Source organism: Neoarius graeffei, chromosome 21, assembly GCF_027579695.1.
Source record: "Neoarius graeffei isolate fNeoGra1 chromosome 21, fNeoGra1.pri, whole genome shotgun sequence".
NCBI classification, from domain to species: domain Eukaryota; kingdom Metazoa; phylum Chordata; class Actinopteri; order Siluriformes; family Ariidae; genus Neoarius; species Neoarius graeffei.
The window spans coordinates 60,125,458-60,150,374 of NC_083589.1; positions in this window are offsets into that span (position 1 = coordinate 60,125,458).

The following is a 24,917-nucleotide window of genomic DNA, read 5'->3' on the forward strand; positions in this document are numbered from 1 at the left end:
GCTTGAGAGAAAGTGCAAGCAATTTCTTCTGACGCCAAAGCATCCTCACTTTCTTGCATCACAGCGCCACCTGCAGGCCGGAAAGATATCGCATCATTTAACTCCCTGTAGACTCTCGGGGTGGTGAGAGAGAGAGAGAGAGAGAGAGAGAGAGAGAGAGACAGACAGACAGAGAGAAAACGAGAGACAGAGAGAAAGAAAGACAGACAGACAGACAGACAGACAGACAGACAAAGAGAATAACAGAGAGAGAGATACTTTACATAAGACAATAGAAGTGTATTGTTATGTTGAATATTAACTGTAAACCTGCACACTGAGGAACAGGGGCTCTGAACTACACTGTTCCTTGTAACTGCTGTGTTCCCCTCAACACCATTTGTAGCTTTAATGAAGATTTAAAGCGAGACGGCCTTTCGACTTCATAAAATCGGTGAAATTTAGTTCCGTCTGAAATGTGGTCATTGTGATATATGTTTATTTCTGTAATATCTCACAAAATACCAGGCCATTCTGTGGCTGGGAAGTTATTTAATTTGAGGGGATTAAAGCAAATAATGTGCATGAAATCGCTCGCTTCACGCAGTCAAGCAGACAGAGGAAGTCCGTGTGCGCATGCGCAGGTTTACCTTCTTCTTCTTCTTTTGGGTTTTACAGCAGCTGGCATCCACAGTGTTGCATTACTGCCATCTACAGGTTTACCTTTGAGCGTGCACTGACCGTTCCATCATTCTGTCGCTAAACGAACAGCTGATCACACCGAGGTGCTCGCTGAGCGCCCATATTTATTAGTTTGGTCCTGCGTTTCCTTTCCTTCGTATATAACATCATGTCTTTCTTCTCGCTTTCCGTTACTGTAGTCGGTCTTTCATGTTTCATTCGCACACTCACGTCCTCCAAATTTGTATCCCACAATGCCTTGTGCAAACGAGGAAAGCCCACCACATGATGCATGACATAGTATCTTGTATTGGGTCATGGTGAAGCAGGAAAAAATAGCGGAGAATTTAGGGCCACGTGGAAATAAATTCATTAATTGCTCTATTTTTAAAAAACGAATAAAATTGGAAGTCTGTGATTTGAATTCAGTAGCTTTCGGTCACTAAACAAAAATAATTGGGTGTCGGGAAAATTATTTCTATGACCTACACTTGAAAAATCTGAAAGGCAGTCTACCTTTAAGGTATATAAACGGACTGTAATGCTCTCACAGTACACAGTACAGTTGGTACCATTTTTTCCTGTGAGTGTAGGTACAGTACTGTACTTCACCAGTTTCCTTCAGTATTTACATCTACACTGTATATCAGATATTAAATTCTCCAAACGTAACCTTCTGCCATCACTTCACCACCCTCTGTTTTAAAAACGTGGACTCCTCTGCTTTTGCAAATGCCATTTGGAAATTCAGGTGGAATTTGTTGTTACTCACGCAGCAGGATTAAACGATTACACTGTGAGACACATTAAATATGTTTTTATTGCAATTATGATGTGTTGAGTGACTCTGGAGCTCATTAGTTTGCTGTTACTGTACGTTTTATTATTATTTGTGCCACACTGACATCACAGGAGGACACTGTTATTGTGAGCGCAGTTACCATGGCATTTAATAAGAGAAAACATTTCAGTGTTGTCAAACAAGTGATAACAGTCAGGTTTCACTGCTAGCTCCTCAACTGTCACGCTCATATTAATGCATACAGTAGAAGTAGCGGCGACGTCGGTCGGTGCAACCTGTGAACTCAAAGTCCCAGGGATCGTTGAGATGATGAGTGTGATGGCGTTAGTGTGAAAGTTGAAGTTTTGGAAGCTGATCCATTTGAGTAGAGTGTACAGATACAGTGGTGCTTGAAAGTTTCTGAACCCTTTAGAATTTTCTATATTTCTGCATAAATATGACCGAAAACATCATCAGATTTTCACGCAAGTCCTAAAAGTAGATAAAGAGAACCCAGTTAAACAAATGAGACAAAAATATTATACTTGGTCATTTATTTATTGAGGAAAATGATCCAATATTACATATCTGTGAGTGGCAAAAGTATGTGAACCTTTGCTTTCAGTATCTGGTGTGACCCCCTTGTGCAGCAATAACTGCAACTAAACATTTCCGGTAACTGTTGATCAGTCCTGCACACCGGCTTGGAGGAATTTTAGCCCGTTGCTCCATACAGAACAGCTTCAACTCTGGGATGTTGGTGGGTTTCCTCACATGAACTGCTCGCTTCAGGTCCTTCCACAACATTTCCATTGGATTAAGGTCAGGACTTTGACTTGGCCATTCCAAAACATTAACTTTATTCTTCTTTAACCATTCTTTGGTAGAACGACTTGTGTGCTTAGGGTCGTTGTCTTGCTGCATGACCCACCTTCTCTTGAGATTCAGTTCATGGACAGATGTCCTGATATTTTCCTTTAGAATTTGCTGGTATAATTCAGAATTCATTGTTCCATCAATGATGGCAAGCCGTCCTGGCCCAGATGCAGCAAAACAGGCCCAAACCATGATACTACCACCACCATGTTTCACAGATGGGATAAGGTTCTTATGCTGGAATGCAGTGTTTTCCTTTCTCCAAATATAACGCTTCTCATTTAAACCAAAAAGTTCTATTTTGGTCTCATCCGTCCACAAAACATTTTTCCAATAGCCTTCTGGCTTGTCCACGTGATCTTTATCAAACTACAGATGAGCAGCAATGTTCTTTTTGGAGAGCAGTGGCTTTCTCCTTGCAACCCTGCCATGCACACCATTGTTGTTCAGTGTTCTCCTGATGGTGGACTCATGAACATTAACATGATCCAATGTGAGAGATGCCTTCAGTTGCTTAGAAGTTACCCTGGGGTTCTTTGTGACCTTGCCAACTCTTACACGCCTTGCTCTTGGAGTGATCTTTGTTGGTCGACCACTCCTGGGGAGGGTAACAATGGTCTTGAATTTCCTCCATTTGTACACAACCTGTCTGACTGTGGATTGGTGGAGTCCAAACTCATTAGAGATGGTTTTGTAACCTTTTCCAGCCTGATGAGCATCAACAATGCTTTTTCTGAGGTCCTCAGAAATCTCCTTTGTTTGTGCCATGATACACTTCCACAAACACGTGTTGTGAAGATCAGACTTTGATAGATCCCTGTTCTTTAAATAAAACAGGGTGCCCACTCACACCTGATTGTCATCCCATTGATTATAAAAACACCTGACTCTAATTTCACCTTCAAATGAACTGCTAATCCTAGAGGTTCACATACTTTTGCCACTCACAGATATGTAATATTGGATCATTTTCCTAAATAAATAAGTGACTGAGTATAATATTTGTGTCTCATTTTTTAAACTGGGCTCTCTTTATCTACTTTTAGGACTTGCGTGAAAATCTGATGATGTTTTAGGTCATATTTATGCAGAAATATAGAAAATTCTAAAGGGTTCACAAACTTTCAAGCACCACTGTATGAGGACTAAAGTGCCACTGCATCATTCTCTTTAGGTAGACAGGAAGCAAGGGCTAAATGGTGGGTAGGTAATGTAGGAGTGTGTTAATTACACTCACAGGCCACTTTAATAGGAACTTGTTGTTGATTCTAAGGTTCCTGTTCTTGGCTGCAGGAGTGGAACCCAACGTGTTCTTCTTTCTGCTGTTGCATGCAGAGATGCTTTTGTGCTCACCACGGTTGTAAAGAGTTGTTATGAGTTACTATATCCTTCCTGGCAAAAAGCTCAAACCAATCTGGCCATTTTCCTCTGACCCTCTCTTATCAACAAGGCGTTTGTTTCCACCCACTCACTCAGTGTTTTTTGTTTTTCGCACCATTCTGTGTAAACTCTAGAGATTGTTGTGGGTGAAAACCCCAGGAGATCAGCAGTTTCTGAAATACTCAAACTAACACCCATGCCACAGTGAAAGAAAGTCACACTTCACTGTGAGATCACAATTTTTCCTGTTCTGATGTTTGAACATTGTGAACATTAACTGAAGCTCTTGATTTGTATCTGCGTGATTTGATGCATCGAGGGATCGGCTGATCAGAGAACTGCATCAAACAAACAGCAGGTGGATGGATGGGTGTTCCTAAAAAAAGTGGCTGGTGAGTGTGTAAACATTAATATGCCACTTGTGCAGGGTGGATTGTTGTTTTAAGGGCAGATCGTACAGTATGCCTTGTACGCACTGACTAAATTAAATTAGTATCCTTGCTTTCCAAAAAATGTCTCACAAAGCCTCATTTTTCACATGACGTCACACAGGGGCGCCATTTGGGGGGCAGGGGAGGGTAGGATGATTCTAAGGGCCCAGCATTGACAGAGGGCCCTCAGAGGGCAATATTAATATTATTACCATGTATAAGTTAATTTAATAAAAACTTATATTTTTAATAATTTTTTCTCTTAAAACGTGCAAATACAACAACCTTCTGGTTTGGTTTTACATTTTCCACAAAATTATTAGAATAGTCTTGATATTTCACTCCTCTCCTTATACATTACATGGTACAGTCTTGTGTAGGCGGAGCCAGAGCGTGATACCACATTAGGATTGTTGCTTTCCAATCCAGCAGTAAGGTTAGCTGCGCATGGGAGAAGCAGAATTGATGGTGAACCGTCCGTAGATTGACACCATCATGAAGAAGTCGGGTTACTAGAAACGTAACAGGGGAGGGGCAATATTATATTTTCATAGGGCCCAAAATTTCTAGTGGCATCCCAGATGTCACAATCCAGTTGATTTAACACGGTTTTATGTGTTTTATTATATTTCTTGATGAGTTCTCAGACAAATAGGACAAATACTGGTCCATTTACTCCATGATTTTGTAACAAATTATTTTAGCATTTTAGTATTTTCCCTATCGTAATGGTGCTAAATGATGGAAAGTGACATCACATTTGTGAATAATGTTAGCGAATATAGGCCTAGACTGTTTCAACCTGCCATTATAAACGCCAGCTGGGGACAAATCCCTCTGTCTTCAGGCAAAGTGGAGGATAATCCACAGGATCTCGACTGTAGTCCTGGTGACCCACAGCGTTTCAGGCTTTCTGTGCTTTAAAACACTTTATCCAGCTCATCATCTAATGATCAAAACTTCATGAGCCAGATCAGGGAGCAGAGGAAGGCAGAGCTGGGAAACCTAGGCTTTTTCCACCTTTATTGGATAGGACAGTGTAGAGACAGGAAATGAGCGGAAGAGAGACGGGGAGGGATCGGGAAATGACCTCAGGTCAGAATTGAACCCAGGTCCCCAGATTTATGGTATGGCACCTTATCCACCTGAGCCACGACACCCCGGGAAGCCTAGGTTTAGTCTGGAGACTAAAGGAAAATGGTGGATATTTAAGCAATATCACATGAGCAAGTGTGCAAGGTTGTGATTCGGCTGTGGTCAGAGTTCAGAGTGGTACAGACATGAATATCAATTAAGTGATATTTCAGACACAATATGGACAAAAGTCCTGCTTATTTTTAGTGGAAATGGATCCTGATTAAGTGACATCAGCTAGCTGGCTAGCTAGCTCACATTGATTCATCTATTCCCGTTAAAGGTGCTTCTGGTTAAATTGGTGTCTCCTCTTCATCTTCATCTGACAAGCTTTCATAGTTTAAGTATAAAAAAGTATCGTTTGACATGTCCGCAAATGAAGTCGCTAAGCCTACCGTAAGAACGGCTTCAAACTAGGAAGTGGAATTTTTAGGTTTTAGGTGGCGAGAACAGATGAGTGGAACGATGCACACTGTGAAAAGTCCCAGTGATTCAATCAGATGAGTAATCAAGTAAAATATATTAAAAGACAATTAAAGCTGTACTGCCTTTCAAAATTTTCAAGTGTAGGTCATAAAAATAATTTTCCCAACACCCAATTATTTTTGTTTAGTGGACCGAAAGCTACTGAATTAGAATCACAGACTTCCAATTTTATTCTTTTTTTTTTTAAACAGAACAATTGAGTTTATTTTCACGTGGCCCTAAATTCTGCGCTATTTTTTCCTGCTTCACCCAATTCAAAATATTACGTCATGCATCACGTGGTGGGCTTTCCCCATTCACACAAGGCATTGTCATCTCATCTCATCTCATTATCTCTAGCCGCTTTATCCTTCTACAGGGTCGCAGGCAAGCTGGAGCCTATCCCAGCTGACTACGGGCGAAAGGCGGGGTACACCCTGGACAAGTCGCCAGGTCATCACAGGGCTGACACATAGACACAGACAACCATTCACACTCACATTCACACCTACGGTCAATTTAGAGTCACCAGTTAACCTAACCTGCATGTCTTTGGACTGTGGGGGAAACCGGAGCACCCGGAGGAAACCCACGCAGACACGGGGAGAACATGCAAACTCCACACAGAAAGGCCCTCGCCGGCCACGGGGCTCGAACCCGGACCTTCTTGCTGTGAGGCAACAGCGCTAACCACTACGCCACCGTGCCGCCCACAAGGCATTGTGGGATACAAATTTGAAACAGGAGAGAAAAATGGAGGACGTGAGTGTGTGAATGAAACATGAAAGACCGACTACAGTAATGGAAAGAAAGCGAGAAGAAAAGACGTGATGTTATATATGAAGGAATGGAAACGCAGGACCAAACTAATAAATATGGGCGCTCCGTGAGCACCTCGGTGTGATCAGCTGTTTGTTTAGCGACAGAATGATGGAACTGTCAGTGCACGCTCAAAGGGAAACCTGTAGATGGCAGTAATGCAACACTGTGGATGCCAGCTGCCGTAAAACCCAAAAGAAGAAGAAGGTGGTAAACCTGCGCATGCGCACATGGACTTCCTCTGTCTGCTTGACTGCGCCAAGCGAGCGATTTCATGCACATTATTTGCTTTAATCCCCTCAAATTAAATAACTTCCCAGCCACAGAATGGCCTGATATTTTGTGAGATATTACAGAAATAAACATATATCACAACGACCACATTTCAGAGGAAACTAAATTTCACCGATTTTATGAAATCGAAAGGCCGTCTCGCTTTAAACATATATTTGAGTGTTCGACAAATGTTTTTCTTCATAAGGTCCTCATTCATAACTCCAAACATTTTTAAAATGCTTGAAATGCTAATTACATCTTTTGAGTGACTGACAAATTTTTTAAATGCTATTTGACATAATGTTCTGTTGATTTCGTCACCTTTCTAGATGGTGCACGATCACTGAGCAGTGTGCTCACTGCCCATTTTCGCATCAGAGTACAGTAATTATCGCACCTAGTGGTCAAAATGGGAACTGCAGCAAGCTAATAGAGGTCTGTTGCGGAAAGAATCACGGTGCTGCATGCTGAAGGGTAAAGATGCAGAGGACAGGAGAGTTTGGCCAGGAAAAAAACACTAGGCAACAAAGATCTTGTTTATAGCACATGAATGTAATTTACAAATTATAAGTTCAGACAGGGGTGGCACGGTGGTGTAGTGGTTAGCGCTGTCACCTCACAGCAAGAAGGTCCGGGTTCGAGCCCCGTGGCCGGCGAGGGCCTTTCTGTGCGGAGTTTGCATGTTCTCCCCGTGTCCGCGTGGGTTTCCTCCGGGTGCTCCGGTTTCCCCCACAGTCCAAAGACATGCAGGTTAGGTTAACTGGTGACTCTAAATTGAGCGTAGGTGTGAATGTGAGTGTGAATGGTTGTCTGTGTCTATGTGTCAGCCCTGTGATGACCTGGCGACTTGTCCAGGGTGTACCCCGCCTTTCGCCCGTAGTCAGCTGGGATAGGATCCAGCTTGCCTGCGACCCTGTAGAACAGGATAAAGCGGCTACAGATAATGAGATGAGATGAGGTTCAGACAGTATCTCTATGATGCCCATAAGGAATGTGCGTGTGCCAATGTGAGCCTGTTTCTCAAAACACATCTCCCTTTCCCAAAGTTGCCTTGGCTAGGTTTAGGTCTTCAGTGTGGTTTCTGAAATGTGGCTTGTCTGGAAATGTTGCTTAAACCTGGGAACCCTGGTTAATACTTACACTACTTTAATAATTACATTACTGGCATTTAGCAGCCTGGAGAGCAGTTGGGGGTCAGATGCCTTACTCAAGGGCACATCAGCCATTCCTGCTGGTCCAGGGAATCAAACCGACAACCTTTTGGTCCCAAAGCTGCTTCTCTAACCATTAGGCCATGGCTTCCCCTGATTAGCTCTTGCGCATGCACCTCAACAGGAAACACACTGGCTGTTGAACAACGGAACGTCTAAAACGGCTCAAAACGAGCTGTGTATTATGAGGTCACTTTACAAACTTGCTGGCTAGTAGCCTAGAGCAGAAATGATTTTGTTCTGAGGTGATGTCATTATTAATGACATTCCACCTCACCGACGTCCGTGGTCATGAGCTACTGCTGCGTTTATTGGAGCCATAGAGCACTGATGACAATGCTAATTATTAATGTATTGATGTCATTTTAATTGCATTTTATTTCATTGCTGTGCGGAACTAATTGGTTTTATTTTACAGCACACTGGCAGTTATTTAGTGTCTTTCTATACATGCTCTCTCTCTGTCTCTCTCTTTATATTTAGGTGCATCCTTGTTCTTGGGTTACTGAAGTTAGTTTGGCTTTAATGTACAGGCCAATATCTAAGAACCCAGTCATACATGTACTATAGTAAAGTGAGGAAATCAGACTGCAGAAGTTTAAAACAAACCTAAAATAAATAAAAAACACAAAGACATGAACTTTTTAAATATTCTGAGTAACTGAGAAAACAGGAAGCAGAGTGGAAGATTTCGGGCGAGTCCGAGAGATGTAAAACCCACACTGGGTGTGCCAGGTGTCGTTTTTCCACTGTCCTGTTGTCTGCACTTTATATTGTGTGTAGTTTATTGTCTGAAATGTTTGCACTTGCAACACTTTCTGGTGTTATTTGTAGATCTGTGATGTTTAATGTAGCACCATGATCCTAGAGAAGCCTCGTTTCATTTTAAGTGTGTACTGTACCAACCATTACGGTTGAAAATGATTTGGGGAAGAAAAAAAAAAGCCTCAAGCTTGAAGATGGGAGATGAGAATGGTGGCTCCTAGATCCTGATGTTACAATTAGTTTCTATTCATGCTTTTCACAACAACAACAACAACAAAGACTGTGACTACAGTCACAGTAATATGCATGAGCTGACGTTTGTCAATTGAAGGTCAAGGTGCAGTTCATTGTGCTTGAAAAAAAAACCTGTCAAATTTCATGATTGAAAAAAAAATCCCATTTTTCATGGATCATTCCAGATCAGTGATCTGGATCAGCACCAAAAGTCATAGCAACTTAATTCAGCCCACAGGTATTCTTCATGTGAAATGTGGTGTATGTCTGTGAAGGTTCTCAGTCGTCCAGGTCATAGTAAACTGGAAGTGCTAACAAAAAAAGGCAACTGGACTTACTTGCTTGAAATCCTTGAAGATGTTTCACCTCTCATCCGAAAGACTTCTTCAGTTCTGTCTGACTAGTTGGGGAGTTCCAAGTATTATCCTCTAGTGGACCAAAAGCAACCCTAAGGAGAGTCGTTGAGGTCACATGGGTCGTTGACCCTCTCAGTCATCCTGTAGGTGTCATTCCCTACATTTCTGGACTATCTGAGGCCCTGTCCACACGGCAACGGATTCAGGTGAATCCGATAAAAATGTTTATCGTTTCGGCCTGGCGTCCACACGGCACCGGCATTTTGGGTGCCCCAAAACGAAATCTTTTGAGAACGGGTTCCAGAGTGGAAAGATCTGGCAACGGCACCGTTGCAAAGTCGTCTGGATGAGTAGAACGGATTTGTTTACGATGACGTCACAACCACATGTGCTTCGCGCCGGGTAGAAGTGTAACGAACTCGATGAGAGTTGTCAACAAATCCTATAACTTGGTTCATGAAACGCGCTTACAAAATATTTTCACTGTGAATATTTATTGTGTAATGGTGCAAAGTGAGAGAGAGAGAGAGAGTGAGAGTCAATCCCACCAGCAAAAATAGGGAAAAAAAGGAGCGATCTCACCTCTTCAGATGTTGGTTTAAGTCCTACAATACATTCCTCAAAAAGGGTGTAGAAGAACAAATTAATCCATCAACGTGTAGCATTCAATTTATTCCGGACCATTAAAGACTCCACCTTCCGCGTAGAATCATACGTCATCCTCGCCGCCATATTGGATGGGGCAAAGTGGAGAATAAAGATGCCTCATTCATGTGCTGCGTTTAACTGTACCAACAGGTTTGCTGTCCAAACGAGATCACATGGGATTACCTTTCACAGGTGAGACTGGAAAAATACTTTTCATTGTATTTGGTCATTATAATGTAATTTTACGAACAGATTTTTCGGACTTTGTGGCTAATATGAAGTCTCGCGCATAATAGTTTATGCGCATGCATCCTTACTTCTTCTATTGTTCTGGTGTCTCTGAAGGGACCGTCTTACAGCGCCCCTAGAGGTGTGGCATGTGTATTGCATCGTTTTCAGCAAGCGTTGCGTTGCCATATGTACCTGATATTTTACTGATCCGTTGCCCATGTGGACGCGATTTTTTTTTAATAACATCTCGTTGCCGTTGTCATGTGGATGTAGCCTGAGAAACTCAAGAGGATCTTCTACAAACACAACGTCGTTGAGGTCACATAGGTTGTTGAGTCATCCTGTAGATGTTTGGGTCACTGGAGGCTGGGTGTGAACATTATTAGCAGCCTAGAGGGTCGTTAGGGTAATATGTGGGTCGCTGGCTCTTGGTCATCATGTGAGTCATTGAAGGCAGCTGAGACTTGGTGTGGATGTGTATTCAGTTTTCTGGCAAGTGTACCAAGGACTGCACTGTAGGTGACTGATAAGTGGTGTCTCAGACCACCTCCTCTGTTCAGTGATGGCCGTTCCAGGTTGACAAAGATGGCTTCTTTTACTCCTCTTTCAAACCACTGGTCTTCCCTGGCTAGAATGCGTATATTGCGAAATTTGATGACAAATGGTTGAAAACTGAAGGAGAAATAGTGTCCTAAAAAACATTAGGAGAAGAAGAAAGATCCTGAGTGAGTAACAATTTGCACCAGCACTGCTAGCACAAATTAATAATAATAATAATAATAATAATAATAGATAGATAGATAGATAGATAGATAGATAGATAGATAGATAGATAGATAGATAGATAGATAGATAGATAGATAGATAGAACGCAGCAAGAACTGAAAACTTTATTTCTCTTCAACCCAATGTGTCTCTTTATTTGAGTGATGCTAGGTTTGGATTTTTATTCATCACTGTCCATTTCCTGTGACCTAAATAAAGATTTTATCAGCAAAACACACATTAGCATTGAAGACATGTTTTTATTTGCTCACAATAAATCTTTCCTTTACATGCTAAATAAATCAAATGAGAGTGAGTTCAGACTTATTTCTTACATTTGCCATTTTGATTCAAACCCCCCAACCATGGGCGTAGCGGACACGGGGTACGCGGGGGACATGTCCCCTGCACTTCCCGTATTTGTGCCCTCTGTCCCCCGCACTTTTTACAGCCATTACAACCACTCAATTCATTTTTAACACGTGGAAACGCGCTTTTCCGAGCCGCCTCTAAACGCATCATGAGCAGGCGGCGCTAAGGCGGCAAACAAACACCGCGGTCGTGTGTGATCAGAGACGCTTTAGAAAATATTGTATGAGTATCTTTGGTGTGATTCAGATCTGGGCAGCGCTTCTGTATGTTCAGCAAACCAGCCAAGAGGCTAAAGACTTTAGACAGTTTTTTCCAAACAAACCGTGTAAGTTGAGTAATGCTGTTGAATGTAGATAATGTTTAGCTAAAAGATGACAAATAGATGTCAATTTAGTTAGTTAAGCTAGCTAGCTAAATTAGAGGCGGTAGTAACTAGTTACATTTACTCCATTGCATTTACTTGAGTAACTTTTTGGATAAATTGTACTCTTAAGAGTTGTTTTGTTGCAAAATACGTTTTACTTTTACTTGAGTAATATTATTCTAAAGTAACAATACTCTTACTTGAGTAACGTTACTATTTTGGCTACTCTAAGATTACTCACTTCTAGAAAATAAGAATATAAATGTATTTGTGTTCCTTTGTTATTTTTGTAAAGATTTAATTTGTTTTTGTGGTAGTTAAAGTTTAAAGTACATGAATTTGCTGATTATTATTACTGTATTCCTAATTCTATTTCAAAATGTTGCTTTCCACATATTTGTGACGAGTCATGGAATCCACGGACACATGTCGGCCGAAACAAATCCGAGAAAATCGCAAAAGAAGCATTTTTTTTTCGAAAAAAAAATGCTTCTTTTGCGATTTTCTCGGATTCGTTTCGGCCGACATGTGTCCGTGGATTCCATGACTCGTCACATTTTTTAATCTTTATTGCCACAATAGAAACAGCAGGGTGAGAGAGGAGACAGTGGACCAGAGGCCAACAGGGATGATTATGCAGGGTCACCGGTGAGAAGAGAATATAACTAGCTATGTCACTACTACTATTCTTAATTCTATTTATAAATTTTACTTTATAGATTTTGACTTTAGATTTTGATAGTATATCATTTTAAAGAACTAAAGTCGGTTCCCTGGTGCTGTGCTGTTTGGGGTTATGTGGTTCTTTAGCTGCTAAGGAGAGATGCAATTGAATGCGAGAGGATGATAAATCACTCAATAAACCTCTGAACAATTTGTCCCCCTCACTTCTAAAATGATGGCTACGCCCCTGCCTCCAACACACACAAAAAGGAAACCTGCATATATGTTAATTACAAAAGTTCAAAAGTTCATCAGGTTGTGTTTGCAGCTTTGGGATTTCCCTGTTAGAATATGCAGCTTGAAAAAAAAAATCTAAAACTAGTGAGTGAGGAAACATGTCAGAACAGCAGGGAAACGACAACCCCATGGTGCGAACAGTGAAAGTAACCTCTAAGCATCTGGTAAGTGGTGGCCATCTTGTCTTTGGAGAATATGATGATGAACGAATATGCAGAATGAAAGAAAAGTGCATGTGCAGTAGAATAAGTTGAGGGAGCAGGTCAATAACAGGTGATAAATATACCACAGCACAGCAGCTTGTTACCTCCGACAACTTTATTGGAGGGGGTTATGTTTTTGCCTCCATTTGCTTGCTTGTCTGTTACCAATGTAACTCAAAAAGTACTGAACGGATTTTGATGAAGTTTGAAGGAAAGGTGGGCCATGGGCCAATTGATTAGATTTTGATGCAAATCCAGATAGGTGAGTGGATCCAGTGTTGTTGTTGTTGTTGTTTTTTTTTCCTGTTCCCAACATAACTCAAAAAGTAGTGAATGGATTTGGCTGAAATTTGGGGGACAGCTTTAGTATTAAGGCTCGGTCCCACAATACTGATAACTATAATGGCAACTATAACAATAAATAAAATCTGTCCCTTGCAGTTGATGTGGTCGGTGCTCACACCAGACAGATAACGATCCCTGTAACCCAGGCCTGGATTTATCCGTATTGGTGAGGTTGCTTCGGGAGCCATTTTTCCAGGCCTGGACCCAATTCGATAAAACATCGGCCCAATCAGATCATTGTTTCCACGTGACGTTGCCTGAGCACGCACTATTTTTCCCCGGGCATGTTTGTACATTCTTGTTGTATCATGAAGAAGTCACGGAATACAGATTCATGGAAAATAAAAAATATCTTTAATTCACAGATGTGATTTTCTGTGAAATATCAATTGTAAATTAATAAAGTAAACATAAATGCAGGTAAGATATTTTAATTATGAACTTTGGCAGTCCAAACAATTAATTGTTTTAGACTTCTTAATTTTTTATCCATGATGCATCATCCGTATGAAATCGGTAACCAATCTGTAATATACTGAAACATTCGTGACCAATCCGTAAATTATTAGCATCCGTGATGCATCATCTGTATTAAAATCCATAACCACTCCGTATTTCGTATCCTTTATTTTATTATATTTCTGTAATCCGTGACCTATCTGTATTATATCAACCACCGGAGTGTGTGCATGGGTTGTTTTGAAGTCCAAACTGTACAGTATGACCCAGAATAATGTGCTACTACTTTGTTTTTGGGTTTTTTTTTGGGGGGAGGGGGCACTTTCATGCATTTATTTCCCCTGAGTGTCAGGACCAAGTGATATAGTCGGGATTATAGTTGTGATGTTTCTGCTCCAGACTGGAACTAAATTCAGGCTAGGCAGAGTTGGAGTTATCAGTACAGGTATCAGTGTTGTGGGACCGGGCCCTTATCCTAGGTTCAAGTACGGTAATTTGAGTTGGATGTTAACATGTACAGTGGTGCCTGAAAGTTTGTGAACCCTTTAACATTTTCTATATTTCTGCATAAATATTACCTAAAACATCATCAGATTTTCACACAAGTCCTAAAAGTAGATGAAGAGAACCCAGTTAAACAAATGAGACAAAAATATTAGATTTGGTCATTTATTTATTGAGGAAAATGATCCAAAATTACATATCTGTGAGTGGCAAAAGTATATGAACCTTTGCTTTCAGTATCTGGTGTGACCCCCTTGTGCAGCAATAACTGCAACTAAACATTTCCGGTAACTGTTGATCAGTCCTGCACACCGGCTTGGAGGAATTTTAGCCCGTTCCTCCGTACAGAACAGCTTCAACTCTGGGATGTTGGTGGGTTTCCTCACATGAACTGCTCGCTTCAGGTCCTTCCACAACATTTTGATTGGATTAAGGTCAGGACTTTGACTTGGCCATTCCAAAACATTAACTTTCTTCTTCTTTAACCATTCTTTGGTAGAACGACTTGTGTGCTTAGGGTCGTTGTCTTGCTGCATGACCCACCTTCTCTTGAGATTCAGTTCATGGACAGATGTCCTGATATTTTCCTTTAGAATTCGCTGGTATAATTCAGAATTCATTGTTCCATCAATGATGGCAAGCCATCCTGGCCCAAATGCAGCAAAACAGGCCCAAACCATGATACTACCACCACCATGTTTCACAGATGGGATAAGGTTCTTATGCTGGAATGCAGTGTTTTCCTTTCTCCAAACATAACACTTCTCATTTAAACCAAAAAGTTCTATTTTGGTCTCATCCTTCCACAAAATATTTTTCCAATAGCCTTCTGGCTTGTCCACGTGATCTTTAGCAAACTGCAGATGAGCAGCAATGTTATTTTTGGAGAGCAGTGGCTTTCTCCTTGAAACCCTGCCATGCACACCATTGTTGTTCAGTTAGCCAATGTGAGCGAGGCCTTTAGTTGCTTAGAAGTTACCCTGGGGTCCTTTGTGACCTCGCCGACTATTACACGCCTTGCTCTTGGAGTGATCTTTGTTGGTCGACCACTCCTGGGGAGGGTAATATTGGTCTTGAATTTCCTCCATTTGTACACAATCTGTCTGACTGTGGATTGGTGGAGTCCAAACTCTTTAGAGATGGTTTTGTAACCTTTTCCAGCCTGATGAGCATCATCAACACTTTTTCTGAGGTCCTCAGAAATCTCCTTTGTTCGTGCCATGATACACTTCCACAAACATGTGTTGTGAAGATCAGACTTTGATAGATCCCTGTTCTTTAAATAAAACAGGGTGTCCACTCACACCTGATTGTCATCCCATTGATTGAAAACACCTGACTCTAATTTCACCTTCAAATTAACTGTTAATCCTTAAGGTTCATACTTTTGCCACTCACAGATATGTAATATTGGATCATTTTCCTCAATAAATAAATGACCAAGTATAATATTTTTGTCTCATTTGTTTAACTGGGTTCTCTTTATCTACATTTAGGACTTGTGTGAAAATCTGATGTTGTTTTAGGTCATATTTATGCAGAAATATCGAAAATTCTAAAGGGTTCACAAACTTTCAAGCACCACTGTAGCTTGGTTGAGGTACGCACTCTACCGAGTAATTCTACTTAGCACTGTATTCACTAAACTTTTAGGAATTCTGTTGTTCTTGGCAAGGTTCTTTAGCATGTCTGTTTGAGGGAACCTTTAAAACGTTCATGTAGAATCCTCCAACTGTGGGTTTAACCTTTCAGAGAGGGTTCCAGGCAGGAAGCCAAGAAACATTACCAACTTGAAGAACGCTTTAGGAACCTTTGTATTTGTGCAAAGCTTTTAGCCATAGATAGTGTCACAAAGCAGCTTTGAGTAAAAAGAATGGAACAGGTGGCACGGTGATGTAGTGGTTAGCACTGTCGCCTCACAGCAAGAAGGTCCGGGTTCGAGCCCCGGGGCCGGCGAGGGCCTTTCTGTGCGGAGTTTGCATGTTCTCCCCATGTCTGTGTGGGTTTCCTCCGGGTGCTCCGGTTTCCCCCACAGTCCAAAGACATGCAGGTTAGGTTAACTGGTGACTCTAAATTGACCGTGAGTGTGAATGGTTGTCTATGTGTCAGCCCTGTGATGACCAGTGTTGGGCAAGTTACTTCAAAACTGTTTTGCATTATTTATTACTTGTCACGGTCATTTTAAAGTAATTAGTTACATTACAATATTACTGTATTTAAAATGTAAGGCATTACACTACTATTGCATTACTTTTAAGTTACTCTCACCAAAATAACTGGAAGTATGGATTTGGCAATCTAAATGTAGCTCAAGACGCTCAATTAGCTCATCACACATCCAGTGGAAGGTGATGTGGTATCTGACTGAGCTAGGCTTGTGGTTAAAAACAGTAGAATATAATAGCCACAGTGATGGCTCATGGCACAATACAAGGAACAATCATCGCAAGAACCGACAAAAGGTGAAAGTCTGGCAAATTGTGATAGAAATACTGTAACTTTAGGCCTATTCATATTAACATTAATTGAACTGTATTGTATTGTAATGTCTAAACATATGGCAGGATACAAAATTAGCATTTCTATGCCTTTATTGTTTTCAAGTTTACAGCATTAAGCATAATTTATGCTTCATAAAAAAAAAAGATTAGCCCTAAGGGATGAGACTCCATTTCAGAAATTTAACAAAAATGAACATATTATGGCAAATCGTAGCCTACAATAAAACTGGCCTGAAAAACACCACAAGCCTTTTAAATCACAGCCAGACAATGACTATTATCTATATGAGGCTACCCAGTCACACTTCGAAAAACAGAATTAGAAATAAAATCAAAGTGCTTTTAATGATATTGAAGTGCTTAGGTATATTAGCCCTCGAAGGAAAGGCAGCTCAACCACTTTAGTCTGACTTCCGACCAGAAAAAAAACTCAGTTATACAGGACAAAAATGTAAGTCAGCATATCTTCAACAACATACTCCGCCACAAGTCTCCTAACCTCTTGAGGCTGAAGGAGCATCTCAGAGCGGCAGAACGTTAATTTTGGCTGCTTTGTGATTTTATCGCCACTCTCATCCTCCGCTTGCTTCCTTGCTAACTTCATGTTACTGTGGCACCTCTGTAAATGTTTAGTTAAATTACTGGTGCTATTTCGGGAAGTGGACAGTTCTTTAGGTTTAAAGTGCATTTGACTACGATGTTCTTCACATCCTTATTTTTCACAAACTTAAAGTAATGGGCGTGTGCCCATCTGGAGAACGTGCTATCCGACGTTAGATCAGCTGCAGGTTCACTCATCTCTGTCTCCTGTCTGACTAGCCTAAAGGAAAAGGAAGTGAAACATTTTGCGCGGACGTTTCACCTCTGCTGATCTCGCGGCGATTTTGGTGAATTTGTATGAAGGAAAAAAACCCCCACCACTTCATTCCAGGTTAAAAATGCATTGTAACGCGCGTTACTGACATTTGTACTGAGTAAAATATTACCAATTTTTTTCTGTAATGCCTTACATTACCGCATTACTGCAAAAAGCAATGCATTACAGTAATTCGTTACTTTTGTAACGCGTTACTCCCAACACTGGTGATGACCTGGCGACTTGTCCAGGGTGTACCCCGCCTTTCGCCCATAGTCAGCTGGGATAGGCGCCAGCTTGTCTGCGACCCTGTAGAACAGGATAAAGCGGCTAGAGATAATGAGATGAGATGATGAGAGCGTCGACATGTCTGTGAAACATAACTCACTGAATTTCATTTGTTGCAAAACTGAATTCATTAGCATTACATTGAGATTAAGTGCAAAGACAAATTTTATAAACTGCAACACTAGATGAATTAACAGCTTTAATATATTCTTAAAGTATCTGAAAAGTGTCCAAAATGCTAATACTCTGAATAATTCTTATAGTATAACTTTCAGTGACTTCCTATGATTTCTTAAAAGATAATGAAATGCTGTTAAAAATAACGTTTAAGACATTTAAAAAGTTACTAAATTTAACATTTGAATGTACTTAAAGTCACTGTTACTACTTTTAAAAATACCAATAAAGGGTCTTAAAGTTATGAGTATATTTAATGAATTTAAAAAGTCCAAAAGGAACTTAAATTTACCGTATTAAATTTAAGGGCTGGTCTTAAAGGTAACTTAAATACACTTAAATTTAAGATTCCTTTCAGGTTTAGATTAAATGCAATTTATTAAATTCACATTTTCACCTTGTGCAAGTCAGAATTGTTTGAATTAAACGGGAGGATGGAACGTGAAACAGTTTTCAGGTCAAAATTTACTTGCTTTATTCCCCCCCAATTACCTCAATATCAAGTTTTTCAAGTTGTAAACATTCATTTAGACAGACAACAAGGTCAGAATTTATAAATGGTTTAATCATTGACGATTAAAAGTGTGCAATACACAGCTACAAGGTCAAAAACATGCGGTTAGGTTAATATGGGACGGCCCTGGGCTGAGGTGCCCTTGAGCGAGGCACCGAACTCCCAACTGCTCCCCGGGTGCTGTTAGCATGGCTGCCCACTGCTCTGGGTGTGTGTGTGTGTGCTCATTGCTCACATGTGTGTGCATGTGTGTGTTCACTGCGTCAGATGGGTTAAATGCAGAGAGGAATTTCACAAGTGTGTGATGAATAAAGTTGTGCTTTCTTTCTTTCTGTGAAGTGTAAAAGAACGGTAATAACTAGGGATGCGTCGATGCTGATATCATCCCAATACCATGGTCATTTACTTGTACTCATATTCTAAATCTTATACCACGTGATGCTACGTAGCATAAGCTGAGTATGTGTTATCATGCTAAAACCAAGCAGCAACCTCTGCTCCTGAAAAGTGAAGCCAATGTGGAAGTGCTCATGCCTGTGTTACCTTCTGGCTCTCTCCTTTTAGTTATGCTGTCATAGTTAGTTGCCGGAGTCCCTGCTTGTACTCGGTGCAATATGTATACTGTTCCTACTTATTCAGGTGACATTGGGCATACCTAACCACCTGTGTTTTCTTTCTCTCCCCCCCACCCCAAATCTGTCCCTCTGAGTTACATGGAGTCAACAGGAAATCTTTTGGTGGAGAGGGTGGAGACCTCGACTGGCTATCGTAGCCTGCAGGGAATCGGCCGTCAGACATTCTGTCGCATGTCCCAGACCCAGTGAAATGTAACTGAATTGTCTTGGCCAGGCCTAAGGGTCCCATCTGCATCTCATCATTGCTGAGGAGTGTGCTCCCATCACCCAATCAAGCATCCAGCCAGAGCAGGTCATGATATATTTTTTACCATATTAACATGCCATTGTGTGTTATGCCTGATGTAAAGACTCTCGTCTCTGCGAGCCTACCACACAGATTTAATACTTGTCATTTTTAGGGCATACCTAACAACGTGTTTTCTTTCTCTCTCTCCCCCCCCCCATCTGTCCCTCTGAGTTACATGTTGATCCTGGGATTGAGATGCTGGCCTCTTCTGCCCCTCGGACCTGCTTGATCCATCCTGGTGCCCTGTGTCTGGTCGGAGTTTTATCGCACCGCTCCTGTGAAGGACGGCCCCATGAGGACAGTTGAGGGTTATACCTGTTAAAACTGTTAATATTATAGTCAGGCTGTCTGTTGTTGCCCAAATGAGGATGGGTTCCCTTTTGAGTCTGGTTCCTCTCGAGGTTTCTTCCTCATGTCATCTGAGGGAGTTTTTCCTTGCCACCGTCGCCACAGGCTTGCTCATTGGGGATAGATTAGGGATAAAATTAGCTCATGTTTTAAGTCGTTCAAATTCTGTAAAGCTGCTTTGTGACAATGTTTATTGTTAAAAGCGCTGTACAAATAAACTTGATTTGATTTGATTTGATTTGATTTGATTTGAAGTGCTAAAATCTGCAGTTCCTCAAATGGCCACTTGAGGCAGGCTCCAAAAGCAAGTCAGTTCCACATAGACATCCTATTATTACGTAGACGGAGCATCCAACGTAAATCCTAAAAGCGCTGACGAGACGTGGGGCCGCCATCTTGGAGTGGTGATACGCTGCACTCAGTGTAATGCGCCATAGACATCCTATTATTACGTAATAATAGGATGTCTATGTAATGCGCTGGCAGCGCTGGCTCGCTTTTTTTTGTCATACATGTAGCTATGATAAAGGATAGCGGCGGGGTTATTATTCATAGTTGGCTTCATGTTAATAGAATATCCTGATATTAAAGGGATAGTTCGGGATTTTTGACATGAATCTGTATGGCATCCCCATCAATAGTGTCGTGCAAACACACTGACTTACCCCTGACAGCATCCTGTGAGTCCAGTTCTTGTCCAGTTTTGGTCCAGACGAAAGTAGTCCGGCAAGTTTGTTGGGGTCACGAAAGTAAAGCGTTTTTCATCTCAAAACAGTATGGGTTCAAAAGAGTGATATATTTGCATCACAAAACCGTTGCCAAATAAAAAGTCAGACCTCGAAATCGCTTGGCACTATTTTCTCTCCCTCGGTATCACTGCGCTCTGTCATGTTGACATCTGCGCAGGAATCAACACCTTTCCCATTGTTTGGCAGTGATTAGGAGTTCAGATCAGCGGCGCTAACAAGCTAATTTGAGAGCAAGAACAGCGACAAATTTATCACCTTCTATAACGTATACAATAATATATTTGTGAAAATGGTGCGCACTTGCGACTATCCAGGCTGTAGCAACAAAGATGTGGCTGAATCTCCGCACACATTTCACCGTCGTAGTCAGACATGTTGTCGCTAACTTTGCTAGGAGTAAACAATGTAGTGATGTGTCGGTCGCGAACGATCCGGTTCAAAGAGCCGGCTCTTTGAAGTGAACGACGGGAGCCGGCTCTTTGGTGGGAGCCGAGTTGGGGAGCCGAATTAGTTTTTTGTCCTTAGGTGCCTCAGAGAGAGAGAGAGAGAGACAGAGAGATTTCAGCTCAGCTGAAGGATGATTGTCTATTTGACAACCATGATCATTGTTTTGTTGCCGTGAATTCCTAAAGCTCATGATATAAATTGTCGCTCATAAATTGACAGGTTCGGTCGGCAACCGCCTTGGCATGGCCAGATTAATCTGCGGTATACAACGAGACAGCAGTCATTATAACAGGAGCAGATTTGCTGTTCCAGCGGCTTCTCATTACTGGTGGAGCAGAGTGCGGCACTTTTTTCTCTTTTTACATGCGCTCAAGGTGCCACATATTTTGTTGCACATTGTTCTGTGTTTGTTAAAATAATTTCCAACTTTGCTTCATAGCTTCTTAGGCCTGATTTATACTTCATAATTTATTTTGTGGCATTTTGTTCAAGGTCGAGTGTGAAATAAAGCCATAAAGGATAAACAGTTGATGTCTTCTGTGTATTTTATATTGGTAATATAACACAGTTTTGCATTATGTTTGTCTCATCTCATCTCATTATCTCTAGCCGCTTTATCCTTCTACAGGGTCGCAGGCAAGTCGGAGCCTATCCCAGCTGACTACGGGCGAAAGGCGGGGTTCACCCTGGACAAGTCGCCAGGTCATCACAGGGCTGACACATAGACACAGACAACCATTCACACCCACATTCACACCTACGCTCAATTTAGAGTCACCAGTTAACCTAACCTGCATGTCTTTGGACTGTGGGGGAAACCGGAGCACCCGGAGGAAACCCACGCGGACACGGGGAGAACATGCAAACTCCGCACAGAAAGGCCCTCACCGGCCACGGGGCTCAAACCCGGACCTTCTTGCTGTGAGGTGACAGCGCTAACCACTACACCACCGTGCCGCCGCATTATGTTTGTGAGAAAATAATTTATTAATTGGTAAGTAAGTTTTATTTCTATAGCTAGAACATTGTTACACTGCTATACTTTACAAAGCTTTACAATGGCTACAAAAACTAAAAAATAAAATGGAAAACATCCTATTGATAAAATATAAATAATAATGTAATTAATTAACTAGTTAATTGCAACAATTAAATCAAAAATAAAATCTCAGGAGCCGTTTGGGAGCCGAAAGAGCCGGCTCCTTATAGTAAGAAGAGCCAAAAGAGCTGGCTCCCGAAAAAGAGCCGAAATTCCCATCACTAAAACAATGAATGAAACAGCCGTGGCTGTCACCTGGCGGCAGCGCGCAGTGATAAGAAGGGAGAGAAAATAGTGCCAAGCGATTTCGAGGTCTGACTTTTTATTTGGCAACGGTTTTGTGATGCAAATATATCACTCTTTTGAACACATACTGTTTTGAGACGAAAAACGTTTTACTTTCGTGACCCCAACAAACTTGCCAAACTACTTTCGTCTGGACCAAAACTGGACAAGAACTGGACTCACAGGATGCTGTCGGGGGTAAGTCAGTGTGTTTGCACGACACTATTGATGGAGATGCCATACAGATTCATGTCAAAAATCCCGAACTATCCTTTTAAGTGAACAGACGTCGGAGATTGTTGAAGTTGAGGAAACGGTGATTAATATCCTACAAAAAAATGTGTGAATACTAAATACATTAGATATAAACAGCTTAACGTTTTTCTATCGGCTACAACCACCAATCTGTTGCAATGGATAGGGTAAATTCAGGTAAAGTGGGACACTTTTTTAAATAAAATGCGGTTTTAACAATCTAAGTCCATTATAATGATTCAAATGTGTGTATGTTTTCTTTAAATAGATTGTTAAGAACATATCAAAGGGGAAATTAATCTAGTCAGTGAATTTATAAGAGCCTTTTACATCCTTCAACACAATCTGACCCCCCTTCAGCAAAGCTGATGTATTCAGGTTGAGTGGGGCACTTTGTTTGGTACGTTATAAATAGTTGTGTATGAGGAACAATTTGTTCGCTCACTTCTCTCGAAAAGATCATGGAATGAGATGGCGAAGTGTAATCTTGTAGCATTTCCTCTACTGTTATTTACAGGTTACTTTAACCGACAAACTTTTTTTTTTGAAACCGAGAAAAATTTGACAGGTTAACGTAGGTTAACAGCCCTACCCCTAACACAATCTAGACTGTACATTTATACCCGTTGGCGTTCACAATCATCATAATTTCTTCATCTTTTATTTCGACTTTATCATATTTAATTTCATTCATGTCTATTATTGTCATACTCTTATGTATTAGACTAGTGCTACCTGATGACGATTTAAGTCTCTTAGCTCCTTCTCAGCTCTGGTAATATACTATTTAAAAAAAACAACAAATAGTACGGTAATGTTAAATCTTACTTGTGAAAAGTAATCCCCCTGCTTTTGTTTGAAATGGTTCGCTCGTTTGAGCAGGAGTACGCTGAGCACCAGCCTGGCATCTTGTCTCTTGTCTTCTTCTTCAGTCGTGTAGTATGGTGCAGTAATAGACGTTACCTTGATATATATGAGTATCTCGCGCTTATCTCACCACTCCAAGATGGCGACCGTATTTCTCGCGTCAGAACAGCCAACGCTCCGTCTACGTAATAATAGGATGTCTATGAGTTCCCATCAAACACCCCCCTGTTAAAATGTCCAACTTTACAGTCTAGTACAAAACATAGTTTCAGTCTCTATAGCTAGTTTCCCTCTTCATGACAACTGTACGGGGGGGATGAATTTTTATAGAATTCAGTTTCAATTATATTGAGCTATACAACCCCGATTCCAAAAAAGTTGGGACAAAGTACAAATTGTAAATAAAAACGGAATGCAATAATTTACAAATCTCAAAAACTGATATTGTATTCACAATAGAACATAGACAACATATCAAATGTCGAAAGTGAGACATTTTGAAATTTCATGCCAAATATTGGCTCATTTGAAATTTCATGACAGCAACACATCTCAAAAAAGTTGGGACAGGGGCAATAAGAGGCTGGAAAAGTTAAAGGTACAAAAAAGGAACAGCTGGAGGACCAAATTGCAACTCATTAGGTCAATTGGCAATAGGTCATTAACATGACTGGGTATAAAAAGAGCATCTTGGAGTGGCAGCGGCTCTCAGAAGTAAAGATGGGAAGAGGATCACCAATCCCCCTAATTCTGCGCCGACAAATAGTGGAGCAATATCAGAAAGGAGTTCGACAGTGTAAAATTCCAAAGAGTTTGAACATATCATCATCTACAGTGCATAATATCATCAAAAGATTCAGAGAATCTGGAAGAATCTCTGTGCGTAAGGGTCAAGGCCAGAAAACCATACTGGGTGCCCGTGATCTTCAGGCCTTTAGACGGCACTGCATCACATACAGGCATGCTTCTGTATTGGAAATCACAAAATGGGCTCAGGAATATTTCCAGAGAACATTATCTATGAACACAGTTCACCGTGCCATCCGCCGTTGCCAGCTAAAACTCTATAGTTCAAAGAAGAAGTCATATCTAAACATGATCCAGAAGCGCAGACGTCTTCTCTGGGCCAAGGCTCATTTAAAATGGACTGTGGCAAAGTGGAAAACTGTTCTGTGGTCAGACGAATCAAAATTTGAAGTTCTTTATGAAAATCAGGGACGCCATGTCTTTCGGACTAAAGAGGAGAAGGACGACCCGAGTTGTTATCAGCGCTCAGTTCAGAAGCCTGCATCTCTGATGGTATGGGGTTGCATTAGTGCGTGTGGCATGGGCAGCTTACACATCTGGAAAGACACCATCAATGCTGAAAGGTATATCCAGGTTCTAGAGCAACATATGCTCCCATCCAGACGACGTCTCTTTCAGGGA